Source organism: Bos indicus, chromosome 21 (assembly GCF_029378745.1).
Source record: "Bos indicus isolate NIAB-ARS_2022 breed Sahiwal x Tharparkar chromosome 21, NIAB-ARS_B.indTharparkar_mat_pri_1.0, whole genome shotgun sequence".
NCBI classification, from domain to species: Eukaryota; Metazoa; Chordata; class Mammalia; order Artiodactyla; family Bovidae; genus Bos; species Bos indicus.
The window spans coordinates 36,201,038-36,223,416 of NC_091780.1; the positions used below are offsets into that span (position 1 = coordinate 36,201,038).

At 43.0% G+C, this 22,379-nt stretch overlaps 1 long non-coding RNA gene and 1 pseudogene across 4 annotated transcripts in view; both read right to left on the reverse strand.

Moving 5' to 3' along the window:
• Positions 1-22,379, reverse strand: part of LOC139178222 (uncharacterized) — a 381,844-nt gene that overhangs the window by 299,263 nt on the left and 60,202 nt on the right. The window lies entirely within an intron of this gene.
• LOC109575206 (small ribosomal subunit protein uS5 pseudogene) lies at positions 215-13,966 on the reverse strand (annotated as a pseudogene).

A 22,379-nucleotide genomic window follows, 5' to 3' on the forward strand; every position in this document is an offset into this window, starting at 1 on the left:
TGCTATTTATTTTTCCTTCTGGCTTTCCTGTCTCCTCTTTAGTCCCTGTCATAGTCATTTTGGTTTCCATGTTTTACCAGGTCTTTTTATTCAAGGAGTAATTTTTTTCTCATATTCATTGATGTATTAATATTCTACCCATTCTTTTAAAAAATTTATTTATGTGTTGGTTACAGTATTTTCCTCTGAATTCTATTAGTTTTTTTTTTTTAATTTATGGCTCTGCTGGGTCTTTGTCATGGCGCACGGGCTCTTCGTTGTGGTGCACAGGCTCTGCGTTCTGGTACACGGGTTCTTCGTTGTGGTGTACGGGCTCTTGCTGCAGTGAGCGGGCTTTTTCTAGTTCCGGTGGGCAGGGGCTACTTCCTAGTTCCGGTGGGCAGGGGCTACTTCCTAGTTCCGGTGGGCGAGCTTCTCGTCGCCGTGGCTTCTCCTGTTGTGGAGCACAGGCTCTAGGGTGCACACGCTTCAGTAGCGGCAGCTCGCAGGCTCTAGAGCGCAGGCTCAGCAGTTGTGGCGCACGGGCTTAGTTGTCCTGCGGCATGTGAAATCTTAGTTTCCAGACAAGAAACAGAACCCATGTTCCCTGCACTGGCAGGTAGGTTCCTAACCACTGACAACCAGGGAAGTCTCAATATTCTACCTGTTCTTTAAAGTTCTTCTCAAGTCCCGATTTCTTCAAAGAATTTTTCCAACATGTGTGAGTGTGTGTATGTGTAAAGGCAGGTGGACAGGACAGCTATTTGTTGGGCCACGTGCCAGGGTTATAAAGATGAATGAGAGACATGTGATTCTTTCATGGAATTTAATTGAATGAGATAATAGCATCACTGGTAAATCCCATTAATAATTCTTGGGAAATAAAAACAGAATCTAGGTGATACAATAAAGTCTAACTTTCTTTTCCTTTGTGCTCATTCTAGTTTCACTTGCTCATAGAGTGCCACATGCATAGGCCCTGCACGTGGCACCTCAGATCAAGTTTCTAGTGTGAAATGGCTGCGCCCATCACTTCTGCTCGTGGACCATGACACCTCAATTCAGGATGGTGGAGGCAGACTGTGTGTACTTCAATCTGGAGTGCCACGGGCAGCACAGCTATGACTGACCGGTAAGAATTCTGCCTCCTCTCCACTGACGAGAACCCTATGAAAGAGCCTCACTGATGGCCTTTTGGGGAGAGCAAGTACTCCAGAGTATAAGCTTGCAGCTCTATATTCTTTGATTAAAGAATAAAGCTATCCTTTGCTTCTGAATTGAATTCTATTGAATGATATTAGGTAGAAGGACCCTTGTTTAGGACCAACGCAGGAGGGGAGGTAACAAAATTCTGGTGACCCAGATGGGATAGATCATGGCCTTTTCCATCTGCATGTACCCACTAGGCTCTTGACTCACCCCAGCTCCAGAGACAGGATGGCAGAGGCTTTGGGAGGTTACATGAGGATGACTGACTCTGGTCTTTGCATTCACTCTGATGGGGTAGAAGGGTGGCAGCCTTTGGTCAAATCCAGAGCAACTTGGACCAGCAACCTGATATCCAAGTGGTACAGCATTGGCCCCAGAGTATCCTCTTGAATGCACCATACTGTGGCATCACTGGGGATCAGAGACTGAATCTCATGTGTGCCTGCCTGCTGCATCTGGCTGGTCTTCCTGAGGTCCCAGGCACCTGGGGATGCTGAGGATCTGTGGATAAGAGAGAGCTGCAGCAGTCTTGCCCACTGTTTTCACCAGTAGCCCTGTCATCTTGACTCCTGTGCAAGGCAGCAGTGGCTACACCCAGGGCTTTATAGTTCTCACCAATGCCCAGGAGTCAACAGTAGCATTCTCCATAGGCCCTTTCAGTTTCGTAAACAAAAGTAGCCAACCTCATGAGCCAAGAGGCGAGGCTGGGAAAAGGCTCAGGTAATGAGGACTGCCTAAGATGGAATGAGGACACATAATCTGAGTTCAAGGAAAGGCACAAGGGATGCCTGAGTATGAAACGTGTCAAGGCAGGTGTGCAACCAGTAACTCGATCTCTTCTAGTCAGTGCTGGGGAACCCTGTGAGCCACTCACAAGATCAGGAGCCCCATTATTGGGAAGCCCCGGGAGCTACTGGCAAGAACAGGAAACACCCACCACCCAACCTCTCCTCCTCACACTGCTTATGAGATGAACCTTGGGTGATTCTTTACTGATCGAGATTCCACAGGCTGTCCTCCCAGTATCAGTATAGGATACCAGCTGCCTCCGCGATCTGTTGAGTACCCCATGGGAATCCTTTCTGATTTCTAGCCTTCGCTTTGTGTGAACTCTGAAAACTCCTTTTCAGCTGAAAGGAGGAAAAAACTGCTCTCTCAGACAGACAGGATACTCCCCAACAGAGCAAACCAGTCAGGGATTAATGTTGCTAAGCTGCTTTGGCTCAGATGTGGCCCCGTCTAATCTTCATGGGACATTCTCACTGGGGAGGGACTGACACTCTCAAGCAAATTCAAACTACAAGGTGAACCCCAGTTATATCAGGTGTACTATTCAGACACCTCCTACTGTGGTCTTTTGAGGAATCCAATTAAGAGTGTGGTGCTGGTTCCAAATCTCCTGAATCAGACAATCTTATTTGAGTCAAATCTTTTCGCATTTGCATGTCAACAAATCACTCCCTCGCTAGTTGGAAACAAATTCATAATAGAACATCTAAGAGACAGAGAAACAAATGTCCACCAAACTGAAGGACTGACCATTAGGGTACATCCTGAAGTATTTGAAGTTTTTCAGTTATTACTCCTTGACCCCAACACATGTAATCATGAGTAATACAGCCTGGCCCCAGTACTTCTAGGAGATGGGGAAAGGTGGCCTGTCCATGGGTCTCTAAATTACAACACCATTTTATAGTTGGACCTGCCATGTCAGAGACAAAAGAAATGGGATGAAATTTCCTATGTCTAGTTTGTTATGGTCTTATATCAGAACAAAGAATTTCAAAAGGGATGCCTGTTCTCCTCCACTGAGGAAATACCAAAGGAGACTAAAAGCTTCCTACCAGTCCCTTGACCCTCCCCATGAGGACCTTCTTGATCTCTTCCCTAACCCTATCACCCTAACTTATTCCCACCCTTCCCTCTTCCTTCTTATGTCACAATTTGGGCCACATGCCCAAGGGGCTCCCTCCATAACAAGCCCTCTCCCCTAGAACCCAGTCTAGCAAGTCCACAAAGTGGTACTAATTACCAGTCAGGGTCCACAACCCTCTAGGAAAAGTATTCCTTTTGAGGCAGGTCCCTGATAGAGAAGCAGGGCTCATTCAGATATACATCCCATTGACCACTTCTGATTTGCATAACTGGAAAAGTCCTAGTGAAGGATTGAGGGAGGAGCCAGAGACGTTCCTGAATCTGAGTAGGAGAATCTTTCAGATCCATGACCCGACCTGGGCTGACATCTAGAGCTCCTCAAAGTATTCCTAAAAAGGAAAGAAAACCCTGTGGTATTTCCTAAAGCATGAGATGAAGCAGACACAGAAAACAGAAACAATGCAGGTCACACTATATTCAGACTGAGGAATCAAGAGGTCCCAGATAACAAACCTAACTGGGACCACTGAGACAATGGAGAAAGAGGGCGAAAGATGTATTATAAAAATATGATCCTGAGATCCTAAAAAGAATCCAGGCAGCAGGAGAGAAACTTGTCCATTGGAATAAGATAAAGGAAATCAATCAGGAGCCAACAGAAACCCTTTGGCATTTCTACAGTGCCTCAGGGAATGCCTCTGAATCTATACTTCCATTGACCCTGAGTCCTTGCAAGGGAATGCAATCCTGAGATCATATTTTATTTCACAAACTGCCCCTGACATTAGGTATAAACTTCAGAAACTGGAAATAGAACCAGATAACCTCTACTTCTTGCCTAGCCAAGGCTGCCTACCAGGTGTTTAATAATGAAGATGTACAGAAAGGAAAGTCAGAAGATAAAAAGTCTGGAGGCCAGCTCACACACCAGTCGCCCTCCAATGTCAACTGGTTGGGACGGGAATCTGGACTAACCACCTACTGAGACTCAATTCCAGTGAATGATCTCCAGTCTCCACCAAGGGCTAGCAAGCCAAGGAAACTGGAACCCAAACAGGGCACCATATGTAAACAAGGAGGACCTGGAAGAGAGAATGCTTTTGCCACCCTCAAAGGGGACAGAAATGGCAAATCCTGGCCACCGGTCTTGAAGGTAGATGGTCCAAATATAGAACGAAGGGGCTAAGGGCTCCTAACCTGGAAGTCCAGTTGACCCCTAAAGAGCCTCAGCTGACGTTGAACACGGGAGTAAAGCCTGTCCAATTCTTAGTTGACACTAGTGCTTTTACTCCCTTCTGAATACTAAGTCAGGGATTGTAAAACTATGAGGCTACCAGGGAAGTCCCAAGAACAGGTATTCACAGAGCCATCAGGATGTAAACTGGACAAACACACATTCTTATATGCCCCCCAAGGCCCTATATCCCTGCCAGGAAGACATAAATCAGGGGCTACTGTTCACCTAATGGGAGACTAATTAGAGACTGGTGTCCCTTTAGACAAAGGGCACAGGATGATAATGCTAATGTCTAAGGACAAAGCTCCCAGACAGAGCAAGTCAATCTCTCTGGACTAAATCCCAAGGTCTGGGCCCAAGAACAGGTAGAATGAGCTGCAGGCACCAGGCCTGTGTTAGCCCATGTAAACCTGGACATACATGACCCAAAGGAAAGCAGTACCCTCTCCAATGAGAGGCCTTATTGGGCACTGCCCTGTTATACAGGGCCTAATTGACCAGGGACTTATTAGACCATGTCAGTCAGTCTGTAACACCCCCATTCGTCCTGTTAAGAAAACCCAAAGGGGAATACCAGATGGTATGGAGTTCTAGGCAGTCAATGAAGCCACTGAGGATATACACCCAGCAGTGTCTAACCCCTGCACCCTGCTGGCCACTTTACTGTCCACCAGGACCTGGTTTTCTGTATTAGAAATGGGAGTCACAGGAAATTTTTGCTTTTGAGGGCAGGACTCAAACACACAACAAAAACAACAATACAGGGATTTCCTTGGTGGCCTAGGGGTTAAGACTCTGTGTTTCTAATCCAGGGGCCTCGGATTTGACCCCTGGTCAGGGAACTAGATCCTGCATGCCTCAACTAAGACTCCCACAGCCAAATAAAAAATGAAAAACAGTACTGCTGCTCCGAGGGTTCAAAAATTCCCCCACCATCTTTGGAGAAACTTTTGCTAAACACCTAAAAGATCTATATTTGGAGAAGGGAATCCAGAATATAGACAACATTCTGATTGCCAGTTCTAACTTATAGAGACCTCTGAAAAAATTGCTAACCACCCTGAACAACCTAGTCAATACAGGATAAAAGGTGTCCAAGACAATGCTTCATTCTCACAGGTCAGAAAAGCCTATCCCAGCCAAGAAGCCTTTTTGTAGCTCTGCCCCTCCTAAAACTGTAAGACAGTTTAAGGGTTCCCTGGGGATAGCCAGATTTTGTGGCATCTGGGTCTCTATTTATGGTCTAATAGGTAAGCCTCTATACGAAAAGTCGAAGGAAAAGATAATAATACTTTTATAGAACTGAGAATACAAAGGATTCTTTCAAGAATTGATCAACCAACTACTTTACGCCCCTGTTCTGGCTCTCCTAGATTTAGCTAAACTTTTTGACTGATACCGGAGAAGGCAATGGCACCCCACTCCAGTACTCTTGCCTGGAAAATCCCATGGAGGAACCTAGTAGGCTGCAGTCCAATGGGTCGCTGAGAGTCAGACATGACTGAGCAACTTCACTTTCACTTTTCACTTTCATGCATTGCAGAAGGAAATGGCAACCCACTCCAGTGTTCTTGCCTGGAGAATCCCAGGGACAGGGGAGCCTGGTAGGCTGCCATCCATGGGGTCACACAGAGTCGGACACGACTGAAGTGACTTAGCAGCAGCAGCAGCAGTTTGACTGATACATTCATGACAGAAGGGGAACTGCCCTTAGGGTATTAGCTCAAAAACTGGGACCCCTTACTGGAGTGGTTGTTTATTTCTCCAAACAATTATATCTAACTGCTAAGGGATGACTTCCTTGCCTACGGGCAGTAGCAGCTACTTAACAACTCTGCTTAAGAAGACTGAAAAGTTAATGCTTGGTCAGCCAATCACTATATGGCCTCCACCTCAGGTTCAGGCTTCACTAAAGCTCCGGTGTTCTTGCCTGGAGAATCCCAGGGACAGGGAAGCCTGGTGGGCTGTCGTCTGTGCGGTCGCACAGAGTCAGACACGACTGAAGTGACTTAGCAGTAGCAGTAAAGCTCTAAGGGAATACAATGGCTATACTCCAGAAGTTTGATTCAAGTTCAGTCTATGCTTTTAGACAACCCAGGGACAACCATAAACCTGTCACCCACTAAATCCTCTCACCCTGCTACCCACAGAAACAGGAGGCCTGGAGCATCACTGTATAGAAATCATGCTGCTGCTAAGTCGCTTCAGTTGTGTCCGACTCTGTGCGACCCCATAGACGGCAGCCCACCAGGCTCCCCCATCCCTGGGATTCTCCAGGCAAGAACACTGGAGTGGGTTGCCATTTCCTTCTCCAATGCATGAAAGTGAAAAGTGAAAGTGAAGTTGCTCAGTCGTCTGACTCTTAGCGACCTCATGGACTGCAGCCCACCAGGCTCCTCCATCCATGGGATTTTCCAGGCAAGAGTACTGGAGTGGGGTGCCATCGCCTTCTCCATTAGACACGATCTATTCCTGTCACCCTGGCCTAGGAAGTGAGCCTCTCCCAAACACCTAAGAGCAATGGTTCACAGATGGAAGCAGCTTTATGAGAGAGCAAAAAAAAAAAAAAAAAAAAATTGGAGCAATATGTAGTGACCTTCCAGAGTCAAGTCACAGAAGCAAGAAGTCTACCCCAGGAACTTTTGCACAAAAGGTAGAGTTGAGAGCCCTCACCTGTGCTCTGGAGTCAGGCCAGGGAGAATCTTAAATATTTACATAGATTCCTGGTATGCTTACACATATCATCCTACACGTACACGAGACTATTTAGAAGGAAACAAGTATGCTTACTGCAGAGAATAAACAAGTAAAACATGGCTTAAGCATATTAAAGCTCTTCAAAGCAGTGTAGCTTCCAAAAAAGTAATAGTGATTCACCATAAGGGTCACCAAAAAGAGGATGCAGAGGTAACACAGGGAAATAACAAGGCAGACGCAACTGCCGGAAGGGTGGCCCCAGAGCTAGTAACTTGGCAACTATCCCTCATGCCTTAAAGACGGATCCATCCAATCACTCTCCCATCTACACAAAGGAAGAATTAGACAAAGCGTGAAGATGGAGCTTCAGCAGACATCTAGGAGGCCATGTGTGGCTAGTTAACGAACATGGGCGATACTTTTTTCCTCAAACTGTAGCTTGTCAAGCCTTCAGGGAGGCTCATCAAGGAACTCACTATAAGAGGGAAGCCTAGGTAATTGGCTAGTTAGGTCGTGGTAACTTCTCGCGTGGAAAGCGTAGTCAGTTGGATAGTTGAGACAGGCCTCATCTGCACTATGAACAGCACCAACACCAGAACCCCCCCTCCTCGCTGAGAGACTCCCAGGTAACACTTAACGCAACCAGAGGGACACATGCTAGAGAAGACTGGCAGATTTTCACTGTCATGCCAAGAGTATTGGGCACTTTCAAGTATCTCTTGGTGCTAGGAGACTTAGTTTTCTAGGTGGGCAGAAGTATTCCTTGCTAGGACTGAAATGGCGGCTGCAATGGCTAAAACATTACCTAAAGAAATAATCCCCAGGTTTGGGCTCCCAGGATTTCTACAAAGTCATACCGGTCCAAGTTTTGTCTCAAGTGACAAAGGGGATAACGAGTGCCCTGAGCATAAAATGGAGCTACCATTCAGCATGGAGACCCCAACTGATGGGGAAAGTAGAGAGATCCAATCAGACCTTGAAACCAGCCTTAGTCAAGCTAAAGAAAACTGGACTAAGTTGGTCTGACTGCCCTACTTTCGCAGCAGTTAGCTCCAAGGTGTAAGTTAAAGTTAAGTGCATTTGAACTCGTGTATGGTAGACCCATTTCCCAATCTGAGACAGGACACCTTAGCCCCGCTGAAATGAAACCACTCAAGTATGCCTTCTAGGTAGGAGAAACCATGAAATCTCTCATACCATAATGCTAATTGAGTGCTGCCAGCACCCAGCCATCAGGCCTTCCACCTCTTCTGGCCAGAGACTAGGTGAATCTGAAAACCGGGAAAACCAGCAGCCCTCAAGGTCAGCTCACTCCTAAATGGAATGGGCCTGCCTTGGTGATTCTAACCACACACTCAGTCCTGAAGCTGCAGGGATCACTCTGGGCACATCACACTTGAGTGAAGACACTTGAGGGAGACAACTTGAGGCAATAAACCCCTTGACTACTCACATGAACCCCTCTCTGACCTGAAGTTCTTATCTTTCAAAAAACAACACAAGGGAGACCCAGGATATTCAACCACGACATTGAGCCTCACCATCAGGGCACACTTGTGCCTACAGGCAAAAGATCTGGGCACCGTCATTTTTAGGAAAAATGTGACATGTGACCATAATTCTCTTGCTAATATCTGGACCATATATCTTAAATATATCTTGACATCCTTTGTCTCCAAAAGGTGGTCACCCAGGGATACAAATGGTCAGGGGTGAGGCCTGGTCACAATCAAACAGACATAAAGGCAGCTGGGGAGAAGCTCTGTTCATTCACCCAGGGTTACGATGACACCTCAAATTAGCAGGAAGTAATTACTGAAGATGAGAGGAGGAATAAGGAGCAGGACAAAAGACAGAGGAGGGATTTGTCACTGGCAAAACCCATTAACAACTTCTGGGGAATAAGATTAGAATCTGGATAATAAAGTCTAACCTTTTTCTTTTCCTTTATGCTTCACTCGGTGTCACTTGTTCATAGGTTACTGCGGGCAGCAGCCTTGCACCTGACTGTTCAGACCAGTGGTTCTCTTGAAAAACGGTTGTGCCTAGAATCTCAGTTTGGGGATCTATGAGCAGAAGCTCTGTGCCCCTGACACCTTAATTCAGGATGGAGGTGGAGTCGCCGCGCTGGGCACTGGGATCTGAAAGCATGAGCAGTGTGCACCTACACACAACCGTGAGAACTCAACTCGCTCCCTGTGGACAAAAACCAAATAAAGCAGCCCCGCAGGCCATGGTCTTTTAGGGAGAGCAGGTACTCTGCAGTGCAACTCTGCAAATCTCCATTCTTAGTAACTTGGCCACTATCCCTCATGCCTTAAAGATGGATCCATCCAATCACTCTCCCATCTACACAAAGGAAGAACTTGCAGTGCAACTTTGCAAATCTCCATTCTTTGATTAAAGAATAAAGCGTTCCCTTTGCTTCTGAACCAAATGCAGTCTGCTATTGGCACAAACGGCGCCAGGCAGAGAGACCTTTGCTGGGGACCCATCTGGGAGAGTCGGTAAACAATAGTACCTCCACTTTTCATTTAAAAAAATTGAGGCTCGGACAAGTTAAATAAGTTGCCCAAGGCCCAGAATTAGCACAGAGTTAGCCTGGCGCACTGTAGTCCATGGTGTCACAAAGAGTTGGAGATGACTGGGTGACTGAACAACAGAGTTAGCAAAGAGCAGAATTCAGGTCTTTTAGACTGCAAAAATCTTTTCTTAACCATCCTGCTATTATGTAACTTACTATGTAGCCAGTTCTTGTGCCATGCTGAGTCCTGTATGATTCTTTGCGACCCTATGGACTGTTAGCTCTCCAGGCTCCTCTGTCCATGGAATTTTCCAGGTGAGAATACTGGAACGGGTTGCCATTTCCTACTCCAGGGGATCCTCCTTACCCAGGGATTGAACCCACGTCTCTTGCATCTCCTGCACTGGCAGGTAATTCTTTGCCACCAAACCACCTGGGAAGCCCACATAGCCAGCACACCATGGCAAAGATGTGGCAAGTGCTCACACTTCCCCTTCCTATGGCATGATGAACATTAGTCCCAAAGTTACTTCCTTCTGAGTCTGGCAAAGTAAGATAATCCCTGGCTACACAGTTTTCCAGCCATTTACTTCCAGTTGGTAGGAAGTGGCGCTTGAGATGAAACTTTCAGTATGTGCTATCTTAACCGATGTCTGTTCCAGAACATCAAGAATCACTGATAGAATAATTCACTGAGAATTAATTATGTTTCATTTCATTGTTATTTAACTATTTCTGTTGTAGGATACATCTCATCTTTCAACAACCTTTAATTTCCACATGAACAGAGACACAACGTCTTTTATTAATATACACTCCATTTTACCTAACGTTATTGACATGGATTATGTGTGCTCAGTAAGCACTTTGCAGGAGGCACAGGGAAGAGAAGTGAATGCATGAACGCACTCATGCTGTTTTCAGTGTAAGTAACGCCTGAAGCAAAGGTTTCCTTCTGTGACCCAAGTCCCCAGTACATGAGGTAGGGAAACATTAGATTTTTTTCCCCCCTGTCCTTTGAGCACTGTAAAAGTGTGGAGGGATATAGTTCCAGGATTTTTAGAGAGAAGAGAAAGAAGACTTTGTCCTCTAACTAGTTAGAGGCAAACTGATGCTCATCATTAAATAATCCGAGGGATTCTGCATTGATAGATGAAGAGAAGTCTTTCCTACTGCCATGTCCTCCCCTACAGCAGACTGGATTAAATTCCCCTTCCTGGTGTTCTCACGCTCCCCAGTTAATACTGAGCATCTCCCCTGCCTTGTTATCTTTGCCCTCTCTGAACATCCAGGAGTCTCTGACACATAGAACACTTCAATAAGTATCTGTTGCATGAATGAATGTATATTGCTGTGACTTCAGAGGCTTTAGGTACGGGCTGGGATAATAGGCCTCTCATTTGATTACAAACATTGTGAATTCCCTAATTATTTTTTTAAAAACAGCACTTTTCTTTCTACAGTAAGAAATAAGAGGTAAATAAAAAGGATTCCGTCGGGGCAATGTTTTGTGGGGACACAATTACACAAACATAAATGACTCAAACTCTGGCTAGAAATGAGAAGAAGGAAGATACAGGGGAGCACCAGAAATATGGAATGAGGGAGTCTGGAAGTAGGGGATAGTTACTGAATTAGTGGGGTAGAGACCCTGGAGACTATAAGAACGGCTAATAGTTATTAAGCTCTTACTGTGCGTCAGCTTTATTCCAAGCAATATTTCCTGGATTAACTTTCCATAGCTTTATGGATTAACTAATATTATAATCTCTACTGTATAGAGGATGAGCTTGAAGCATAAAAGATTGAACAATGTAACCAAAATCACAAAGCTAGGAAATCTTCAAGTAAGGTTTGGAATCCAAGTAGCTTACCTCCAGCCCATGCCCTTGACCTCTGCACTCTCATCTCTCCTCAGAAAATAAGCTTTTGCCTTCTTTCCCATTCTGCTTAGAGCCAGCCCTTAAATGATTCCATCTGATAAATTCAAGGTTTCTATTCCTAATATAATATGAAGGCAAAGTCCACTTACAATTGTTCTCTTACAGTTGTTCCTAATTTTATTCTATTTGTGTTTACTTGGAATGCCTGGGGGATTTAATAAAGGTATTCCAATACATGTGCACAATCCTGAAAAAAAAATCAATAGATGGAATGGAAATGAAGTGAGATGTAAGCAAAATTTCTGTATTGAAATCATATCCTTCACTGGAGACTACCACTCTGCTTCTGTGAGGAAGTAAGCAGGCCCATGCTTCTGCCTGTTTAAGACGTCCTAGCCTAGAAAGCTGTTCTAATCAACTAGTAGCTGGAAGCTATATTACTGAACTTTGCGTTACAAGCCATGGTGGATGCCATGCTGACACACCATAGTTTTCATCTGATGATCTCAATCTGCTTAGAGTATAATAGCGTCTCTCAACCTTTACCATCTTAAGCGCCACTCAGAGATTGAAGCATCACAGGGAGGCCAAATGGAATGCATGCAATGGGTCGTATAATGGGATGGTTGTTTTGTTATATAATGTAACAATCATTCCAAATAAAAAATGCTGGGTGTCTAAGGAGTATATTTACGCTGGAGCAAATCTGTAGGCTGGGGTCACTGCAGGACAAGCAGAATAGGCACTATGGGATCTAGCTATGCAATATTATTTAAGGCCTTTAATCCTACTGCAAGAAACTCTCTGTAACACTTGGACATTCATTCTGCCAACAACAATTCGCTGAGTTCTTGTTATGGGTCAGACATTTGCAGTCGAGGTACAGAGTCATGTTTGAGCTAATACATAATTATGATAATGTGTGATGAGATCTGTAATAGGAGGGAGGTGCTGTCCGTCCCAGGAACTCAGCACAGCATATGAGATTTTTCCCTTCCGGGTGCCGCTAGCTTCATCTTCCTCCTCTTCTCCCAATTTGACCTAGTTCTAGACACACTGGAATTCTGGAAATGTCATTAAAAGGCCACTGTTTTTCACAATATCATGGTGTCTACAGCTGTTACTTCTGCTTTAAATGACACTCTTCATCTTCTCTGCCTGCTGAACTTTTACTTATCTTTTAAGGTTTAGTTCAAATGCAAACTCCTTGTTGAAGCCTTCCTTTATTTCTCCATCTTTCTCATTCTTTCATCCCTCAGTCAACCTTTCCTTCTATCAACTCCAGAGCATTTTGTCTTTTCCTCTCTTATGACATTTATTATTTGACGTATATTCTATTTTAGCAATTTATAGACATTTTGATTTTTACTCTTATTGGTTTACAAACTCTTTAGGTCAGAAATCATGCATTTCTTCCCCTCTGACACTTACTATTGGAAACTGCATATTGTTCAAAATGCTTTTTGATTAGAAAAATGTCATTTGCTTAAAAGCTAATATCAAATTTATATGTTACATCATTTAATTCTCAGAATCACCCTGCAAGATAAATTTTTTTTCTGGCTTCATTCACTTTATTTTTCTCATAAATCTAGGTGGTGGCTACCAGCTAGAGCCTGGGTTATCTGCGTGGAAAGTCTGGTGTAGGTCTTTATAAGGTGGTCAGTGAACTCCTGATATGGAGACCTGGGGAACACTTTATAATGAGATCAGGGGTGAACTGCCAGTAGATCTTGGAAATGGCATCGAAGTGGCTTCGGTGAAGTTGCCCAGGGTGGTGGTGCAGCCCTCAGCAGAAGGGTAGCAGTTTTCAATTCTGGCCATCAGCAGTAGCTTCTTGGGCACAGGGGCTGAGATGATGCTAGTAACCCTGGGGCAGGGATGAGAGGCACCAGCACATAGCCACGGCGGGCAGTCACCTTGCAGGGGATGGTATGGGGTTTGCTGATCTTGTTACCATAGGAGCCTCATCCAACAGGGTCAGTGGAGAGCTGGCCAGGATGATGGTCCCACAGATGGCCCTGGCTACCTCCTGAGAACACTTGACACCCAAAGCAATATGTCTGTCATAATCCCTAGTGGGGACAAATGCCTTCAACCTGGTTCACTAGCCAGCACAGGTCTGCTTCAGCACAGCCATAATCTTCAAACGCTGGGAAAGATTGAGGGCAGGAGGAGAAGGGGACAACAGAGGATGCGATGTTGGGTGGCATCACTGACTCAATGGACATGATTTGAGCAAACTCCGGGAGATGGTGAAGGACAGGGAAGCCTGGAGCCCTGCAGTCTATGGGGTCATAAAGAGTTGGACACAAGTGAGCCACTCTACAACAATCTTCAAAGCTCTGTCCTTGAGGGATGCCCCCAGGAAAGTCAGTGATTCCTTGATGAGCAAAGAGAAGAGACAGATCTCCAAAGAGGTGATTTCATGTCCTTAACCAGGCAGCCCAGCTTGGTGACAGGGAGCCACTCCTTGTCCTTGCCTCCATAAGCTCTCGAGCTGAAACCTGGGTCCCAGATGCCACTACAGAAGCCTCCACAGAGGCTATTGTGGCCTCCCATTCCAGGGCTCCCAGGGCCTCGAGCCCTCTTGCAGCACCAGCATCATCTACTATTTTGTATTTTTATGGAGAAGAGCAAGAGAAATATCATCATCATTTTACAAATGAAGAAGCTAAATGGGTTAAATGAGTTGCTCAAAACCACACAGATCAGAAATGGTGACCTGATCTGGTTTTAATGGTCATTTTTATTCACGAGCCTACAAAGCATAAATGAGACTGGTTGTGCAGCTGCACCTTCATTTTTACATCCTTGTTACTCAAAATGTGATTGACAGATGATCAATCAGAATGGCATCACGTGGAAGACTGTAAGAATGCAAAGTCTTAGGCCCATCTTACACCTAAGAAATCAGAACTTACATTATGAGCACTCACCTCAAATATTCTTACAGACATTAAAGAATCAGAAGCACAAATCACTTTCAGTTTTAATCCTAGGTTCATTATGGTTCCTGTTTTTTTCAAAACTTCCTAGTTTATACAATTTACTTCAGACACACAGAAAATTGATGCTCATTAAGACACACAATTGATAAGCAGATGAAAGCCTACAATTATGGATTTGGGCATATCTATCCCAGAAGAATAGCAGAACCTTCCCTAACTTTCTTCTTTTCTTGTTTTTCCACCTACTCCAATCATTCTTTGAAAGAAGAGGGTTGGTTCAAAGTCTGAGTGATTCACAGATGTGAAAATATTTTGAGTGCCTCTCATGAGGATTCTTAGATTGTAAGGAATAAAGTATGACTCAAGTTAGTGACAAAGAGGGGCAGCTTAAGAACACATGTGGAGTGGTCTAAGTAGTGGGCTAAGTACATGATTGTAATAAACACGTCCTTGCGGAAGTGCTTCTGAACTCCATGTCTTTACAGATCTCAGGGACAGGGGTTTGGGGGTCTTCTCCTAGTGATCTACCACTAATGAAGTTTAGCCACTCCATCTCCTCTCTCCCCATGTCTAAAGTTACCATTGTCTGTTCCTGTGTCATGCCTTTAAACCCAACTCTGACCTTGATCAAAGCACCAGCTTTCAAAGTGTTATCACACACTCATGGTGGTGGTTCTGTTTCTAAGTGACGTGACTGAGATGGGCTGTTCTACTCATTCAATATCTATTTTACAGCATGGTTAGAACTTGGCAAAGGTTGAACTAGAGTGAGTATTAAAGATTATGCTGATTATACTATTATTATCAGATTATTAAGCTGCATACATTTGCAGGGAAAGTATTTTTAAAAGCACTTTCAAAAAAGAGCAAGTGGGAAAACTGGGTAATAGGTGGGAGGAAATGTCTAAAAAGATCATTTCTAAGATTCGTCTTGGTGTCCTCTATCTTGGAGGAGAACTGAGCTTATAGTAAATATACAGCAAGGAGTTGTTCTTATTTTTGCTTTCTCTTTCATTCAGTTGATTAGGAACAATTACCAGCACAGAATATTCCCCATAGAGCTCTGGAGAAAACATAGGGAAAGCACAAGAGTCAGCTGTTGACTTCTTTTTCTGAATGCTGGAATTGTTTTTCCCTCTTCTATCTGTTGGGTGGCTTTGTAAGGAAGAATGTTCATGTTCACCCTCATGGCACCTCAACACTGATAAGAAATTCATGTAGCTAGAAATTCAATAGCTAGTTTTTAGTTTGCTCTTCCTTTCAAAGAAATCTTATGCAATATGTCTACTCCTCTATCAGCAGCAGATGACATATGTGTAGCACATTTGCTCCACATGCTTACTATTTTCTGGGTCCATCACCAATGGCAATCCATTTTGGCAGATGGACCCAGAAAATGAAAGCTTCTTTGGGAATTAGATTTAATAGAACTAATTCAGATCTCATGGAGGGAACTGGAGCAAAAGCCACTAGTACAAATAAATACTTTGGTTTGTTTTCATCAGGTAGGTTACTTTGATCCACACTTGCTTAGGTTATTACTCTTTCAAATGAACAGTCCTTCTAGAACCTATATTTATTTTCCTCTAATTATTACATATCGTGAAATATAAAAACAATCAAAGAGTAACCTTTCAAAATGGTCACCAAACTAGCAGTGCATTTTAGAAGTGACAAAGGGTAAGAGTGGAAGACTTTCACAACTGTCTATAATCTCCTTTAGGCCAACTGGTGTTATCCCCTCATAGACATACAGTCTTACTACTAAAACAATCTTCTTCTTTTTCCCTTTGCTCAGTTGTGTCCGACTCTTTGCGACCCCGTGGACAGTAGCCTACCAGGCTCCGCCATCCATGGGATTTTCCAGGCAAGAATAATGGGGTGGGCTGCCATTTCCTTCTCCAGGGGGTCTTCCCAACCCAGGGATCGAACCCAGGTCTCCTGCATTGCAGACAAACGCTTTATCGTCTGAGCCAAATAGGATCACACAATTCCTCTGCTATCTCTTTTGATCAGACTGCCACCTACAATCCACTACAAAATAGAAAGTTTAGAAGTACCATTGTTGCTCTTCCATCAACATTAGCTGGAATAGTCAACTGTTAATAGTCAACTGTCACAAATACATTCCTGATGGTTTGTTATCCCTGACTCTCTTGCTCAGGACAAAAGAAGAAAATAGTAAAAGATCTCTGGCAAGTTCCTCTAGTGCAGACTTGGTCAAAGATGTTTTTCTCTTTTTCTAGCCATGTTGTGGACTTTTCCACAATATAAGAAAAGCAACCATCAGAAGCCAGAAGAATCTCCAGATTCAGGGATGTTGTTGTAACTGGGTCAGTTGAACCTGCTTTCAGCTCATTCCACATTGCAAAGCTGTCATAAGACCAGCAGCTTCTTTGGAGCAAATACATTCAAATACCACCAGGTTGCAAGCCTAGGGCTGCAAAAGGTAAACCAGTGTCAGTGAGCACATCGTGTTGAAGAAGCGTCATAATAATTGTATAGACAGCAAAAGATTGCTTTTCACTACCATGAAGCAGCCAATTTATAAAGCAAATGCAAACAAGCTATTGTCACCTCCCAGGATTGAAACCCCAGAGTAAAAACTCCTAAGCTGTCCATTACAAGCTTAAGTGAGCCCATTAGACTTACATTAGACTTAAGAGAAAGGAGAAAATAGTGCTACTGAACTGTCAGGGATATAAAATTTCTAAATGCAAGAGCAAGATCACCACAAATTCAAAAGCTGAGCCTTATGGTATTATCTATCTTATTTTCAATTTGGAAAAATCATAAAGCCAACACGGGTATTGCTTTTATGAACTTGTTAAAAGAGATGACAGGAGAAATATCTTAGCATCATTTCCATATTTGTCTTTGCTTTTTATTTTTTCCCTGCTAGGAGTACTGCTGAGACAAAATGGGATTCAGGAGCAACTTGTTTGTTTCTAGTGTAACTGGTGCTGATCAAAAAGAAATCAAACAGAAAAGAAACCCATGGTAAAATTTTGAAACCTCATTTTTGTCAGAAGTTTATTTTGATTTTATTATGTTTGATGCTAGTGAGGGATAAGACAGACATGAAAGGTTTTGAGTATAGATTTTTAGAACTGAGTGATGAGCAAAACTGACAATTCATATTCTTATCAAATCCTTTTGAGTCTTACAAAATAGAAGTTTTCTTGAATTTTCTGACATTTTCACATCTCATCCTGCCCCAAACTTGGAGACTCTGACAAACATAAGAGTTGAAAAACATTAGTAAGAAAAAATGTTCAGCAACAGACTTGTTTAGGAAAAAAGGTCTGATTTAGTTGAGGTTGAAGTCTCTCTTTATTGTAAGGTTTTTGGCTCCACAAGGGTATTTGACCTAAAATCTAACTATCATAAATAAAGAACTGAAGCAGAACGTAAATTACAATGCTGAGACAGAGTTTTATATTGCTAGTTTCAGGTTTGTTCAAAATACAAACCCAAATCAAGAGAAAGTTATCTATGCTGTCTGGGAACTGGCAGCATTTTTGCGTAGCCAGGTGATCCCAGGAAATCTTCAAGATGATTACTCTTAGTTTTTTAAAAAAATTATAAAGCAAAGAAACAACTAAATAACCTTTGTGTGTTCTGCACATGGCTCACGGAAGTCCTCTAAGCTCTTTTGACGTTCTTTGGCAAAATGAAAACTTTCCAGTTCAAGGATGCTTTCTTCTTCATCATGTCATCATGTGGCTATCATTACCACTATTATGACTACCACAATTATCTGAATATTTAATAAGTGTACATCTAATGAGCTCCATTAGGCAGTGGAAGCATGAAAGACCTCCACGTCATTAGGCAGGGTAAGTTATCAGAGTTAATCAACAACTGATGGCTGCGGTATGTTCCTATTCCTATTGCATCAGCTCCATGGATGCCACATGATTCAGGAAGACAGCTTCCGATTCAGAGAGCTCAAGGATCTTAGGGTTTCTGAGAACTGAGCAAGCATTCTCTCATGAAACTCTATGCTCCTTCTCAAAAGCACTCCGTCCCTTCCCGATAGAATCTCAGAGAACAACTGAACAGTTTGTGAGCTGGAATCCTGAGACAAATAGTGGAGGGAATTATATGCAGCAACCAACGGTGTTGTTTCTTGTGCAGTCTGGAAGGGGAATATAATTTTAATCATATTCCCAATGCTAAGAACAGATCTAAAGAGTGTTAACACCACTGATGTTAAGTGTGTGACCTACCTTTTGAACGCATTACACCATTTAGAGCACTCTTTGGAACACTACAGGAGAAATGTATGAGGAAAGAAAGCTTGAAGGGGTACTGGCTTTAATTTTCATTTCGTCTGAATTAGACTGCATTCTAACATCTCAAGTGTACAGATTAGCTACAAAGAGGGAAATAATTATGAAAGTGTTCTAGTCACCACTGCATATGGCCAGACTGCTTGCTAGAAGCAAGGATAGGAGACAGTGCAGAGTGGCAAGAACATTTTGTCCTGCATTAAGCCCTGCTTCCCTCAGAGGTGGTGTGTCAGACGCCTGGTACCCTGGTTCTTCGAGCGGGTGAGCCAATTAGCACATTCCCTAGTCTGGAACTGTGGTTGCTGTGTATGTGATCTGCATACTGATTCAGCTGAGATTTGACCTTCTGGGTGGAGAAAACAAGAATCCCAGGTGAGAGAGAACACTGGCCTAGATTTGCCTATCCTTCTCCACTGTTCTTTATTTCCAGGCATACCAAGTATTTTTTTTCTGACTAATTTAGAAACTAGAAAGCAGTTCTGCTTCAACTGAAATTTTAGATCAATGTATACACTAAAAACTATTAAAAATCATGATTTTGACTTCCCTTTGCAAATGTCAAAAAAGGAAAGCAGGTAGTTCCTTGTAAGAGTGACACCCTTGGCCCACATGAGGGCAGTACTAGGTAGTCAAAAGTCTCCAGGAGCTTCCAGGGTGTGCGAAGAGTCTGGCTGGTGATGAAATGTGAGTGCATAAAGCAGAATCAGGTTAGTTTTTCATAAGCACAAGATTCCTTAAAGCCAATCATTATACTGTTCTAAATGTTCCTGCTGCAGGAATTAGGAAGCAAAGATGTCTACCAAATTTTCCACCTGCTGGTGCAATCACTTGCCAGGAGATGCTGGAGAAAGTTTGTGATTATTCTGTTTAATGCTACTTTTAACATACAAAATAGGAAACAGACAAACAGACCATTTTTTAAAAATTACATTATCAAATGCTATTCTACATTTGTTTGGGACAGTAAAGGTGTATCTTAGGTACAGATTTTCAGTTTCTTATTGTCTGATAGGATGAGTTGCTTTTTTTGATACATTTTCAAATAAAGAATTCTAGGGAAGATGAAAATATAAGTGCACATTCATTGTCAGTGGAATTTTACCACTATATTTAGTGCATGGAGGTTATAAGTGCCTTAATGATATTGAACAGGTCTTCTTCAGACAGGTCTCTTTAAACAGTTACATAAATGAACATTGGTGTAATTATGCATTCATGTGATCTGAAGAGTTTTCAACGTTGGGAGGAGAAATCTTTTCTACCAAGACTGTTAGGACAGATCATTTTGGTTATCTGTTAGGCATGCTTTAGAAATTCAAGCAAAGACCCACTTTTTAGATGGTGATGTCCCATTCCAACCTCCAGACCACAGACTTGGAATTAGCTGATGGGCTCCTGATAACGTTAGGTCATGTGAAAGCAGTGACAAAAGACTATACTAGCCTGGGGCACAACATTACGATGCAAGCTGGACAACTTTTAGAGAGGACTCAATAGGCTCCCCTGCTGGTAGTTCGCACTGACCTGAAGAGAAGAGCATTTGCCTCTGATGTCATTAATATTGGCTCCTGAAGTCCTTCTCCCTCGCTGAACGTCCTTCCTTCTCTTCCTTTCCTAGTCTCTGATCTCTGGGATAAAATGAAACACCGAACTCTCTCCAACTTCTCCCGTAACTTTATCCCCTATTCTGCTGATACACATACCAGAACATTCATTCACACCCATGGAAACTGTTTATCCCCGAGGGGATCATTTGGTACTCAAATGGCTACCCATCTTGTGCCAGAACAATAAGATTATTGGAGAAAACTCAGTGTCTGCCTTTACATTCATTTTCAAAATCTTGTTAGTACAAAGGTTATTTCTCCCATTAAATGGCTACTTAGAATAAGGTATATTAAGAAGTACATCTTTTTGCTTGCTTTAAAATGGTAGCTTGGAATAGTATGATAGGAACTGTCTTCCTGTTCCATGAATGCTTTAAACATGGGAAGGATCTATTTGCTTTGCCTCCGTCTGGGATTTGGCAAGTAAAATTTCCCTGACCGATTTTTCCCTTTTAGTTTAGAAAATGACTAAAATGGCTATGAATTTGAACCTTGCCCTAAGATTACCTTAGTGTCATCTGGCAAGTTGTGATAAGCCAGTGTTATGTAAAACTTGCTGCCCCTACCCCAACCCTTCTGGAAGGCAGTACACAAGCTCCGTTAACCCTTGAGCATTATTGTATAATCGCTTTGTCTGCGTGGCTGTACTATTTTAATGAGCATACAGGGAAGTGAACTGCATACAAGATGTAGTGATAAACAACAGATTAATCTTTTTAATAACTTGGGACTTTGGCTGGCTGGATTTTAATTTTCCCCTCTTCTAAAATACTAAGTAGAATCTATAACAGGGTAAAATGCTTTCCTATTGCTTTTGGGGTAGAGAAGATGGGATTAAGTTTAACCTATCTCTTTTCACTTGTCAGGTCCCTTAGGGCACCCACATTAAAGCACGGTCTCCTTTGTGTTTTCTGCTCTCGCAGCACGAGACTCCCAGCTCTCACTTCTTCCCACCCTACTTACTTCTTCCTCTTCCTAGTTCTAAGTCGATCATTAACAAGAGAGAGGAATGAATAAAAAGAGAAAGACAAAAAGTAATTAATTCACTGAAGTGCAGCTGCAAATGAATTTTTGATATAAATTATTAATTTTCTCTTTAATATTTCTGCATTGATACTGCTCTGTATCTGGGGATCGGGAGCGAGAGACTCTTTGCTTCACAGCGACAGTGCCGTGGGTAGAGACAGCAGCGCCTCACAGTAACTAGAGGGCCTTGGGCTAACATGATATGACTCCCGTTCATCAGGAGCATGCTTTTAGCCAGCAGCATTTCAAACAGGCGTGGGTTTTAAAGTCTATGGTGGGGAGAGCAGGCACGAAGGATCGGAATAGTTGGAATAAAAGAGGTCGAATGCCTTATCTTCTGTGTCTTCTGGTGTCAGCTTCCTAAAATACGGAGACTATGACAAAAGCTTAACATGTATGATGATTCTTAAGGAAAAAGGTGGCAGTCCAAATTCTGCTCACGTAGGAGGGAGGAAAAAAAAATGCTGGATTGTGAAGCAGAAGTTAGAGTAGGTAGGGCTGGGTGTCAAAGGCAAAATAAAGAGCTACAACTCTTTGTGCTTGCTGACCAAGCCTGGGCAGAGGTCTGGGAATGGTTGTGGGGTGGCAAGAGCACGGGGCTGCTGGACTCCTCCTCTGGGGTCCACATCTTCAGTCGGCTCTAAACCCAGATTACAGAAGGCGCCTTTATCACTCCCTTTGCTCAAATCAAATGTTATCAGGAAATCTGCTTTTCTTGACCTCGGCAGCATGTGGATGGAATGTAAACCTAAGCATACTATGGAAAAACTAAAAATAGTAACAGAAAGCAATAGTACTGCTTCTGTGTTCAAAGATGTTGGCTCTAAATGGCAGAGGAACGATTGTTTCCACTTAAAGTGATTGATATGTCTACATACACTTGAGAGATAGAATTTCATTACCTATTCTTTCTGCAGGGACTGACTGAACACAGTTTCAAAGGAAATAGGGAGCATATTTGTATAACAGAGTACCACTTTCTTCCACAAAATGGAGAAGGGAAAAAAAAAAAAAAAAAAGCCAGCATATAAAGGGAAAAATTGTGGATGTTAAATAAAGAAAATAAAGATATTGAAAGAGTGAAGAAATTACTACC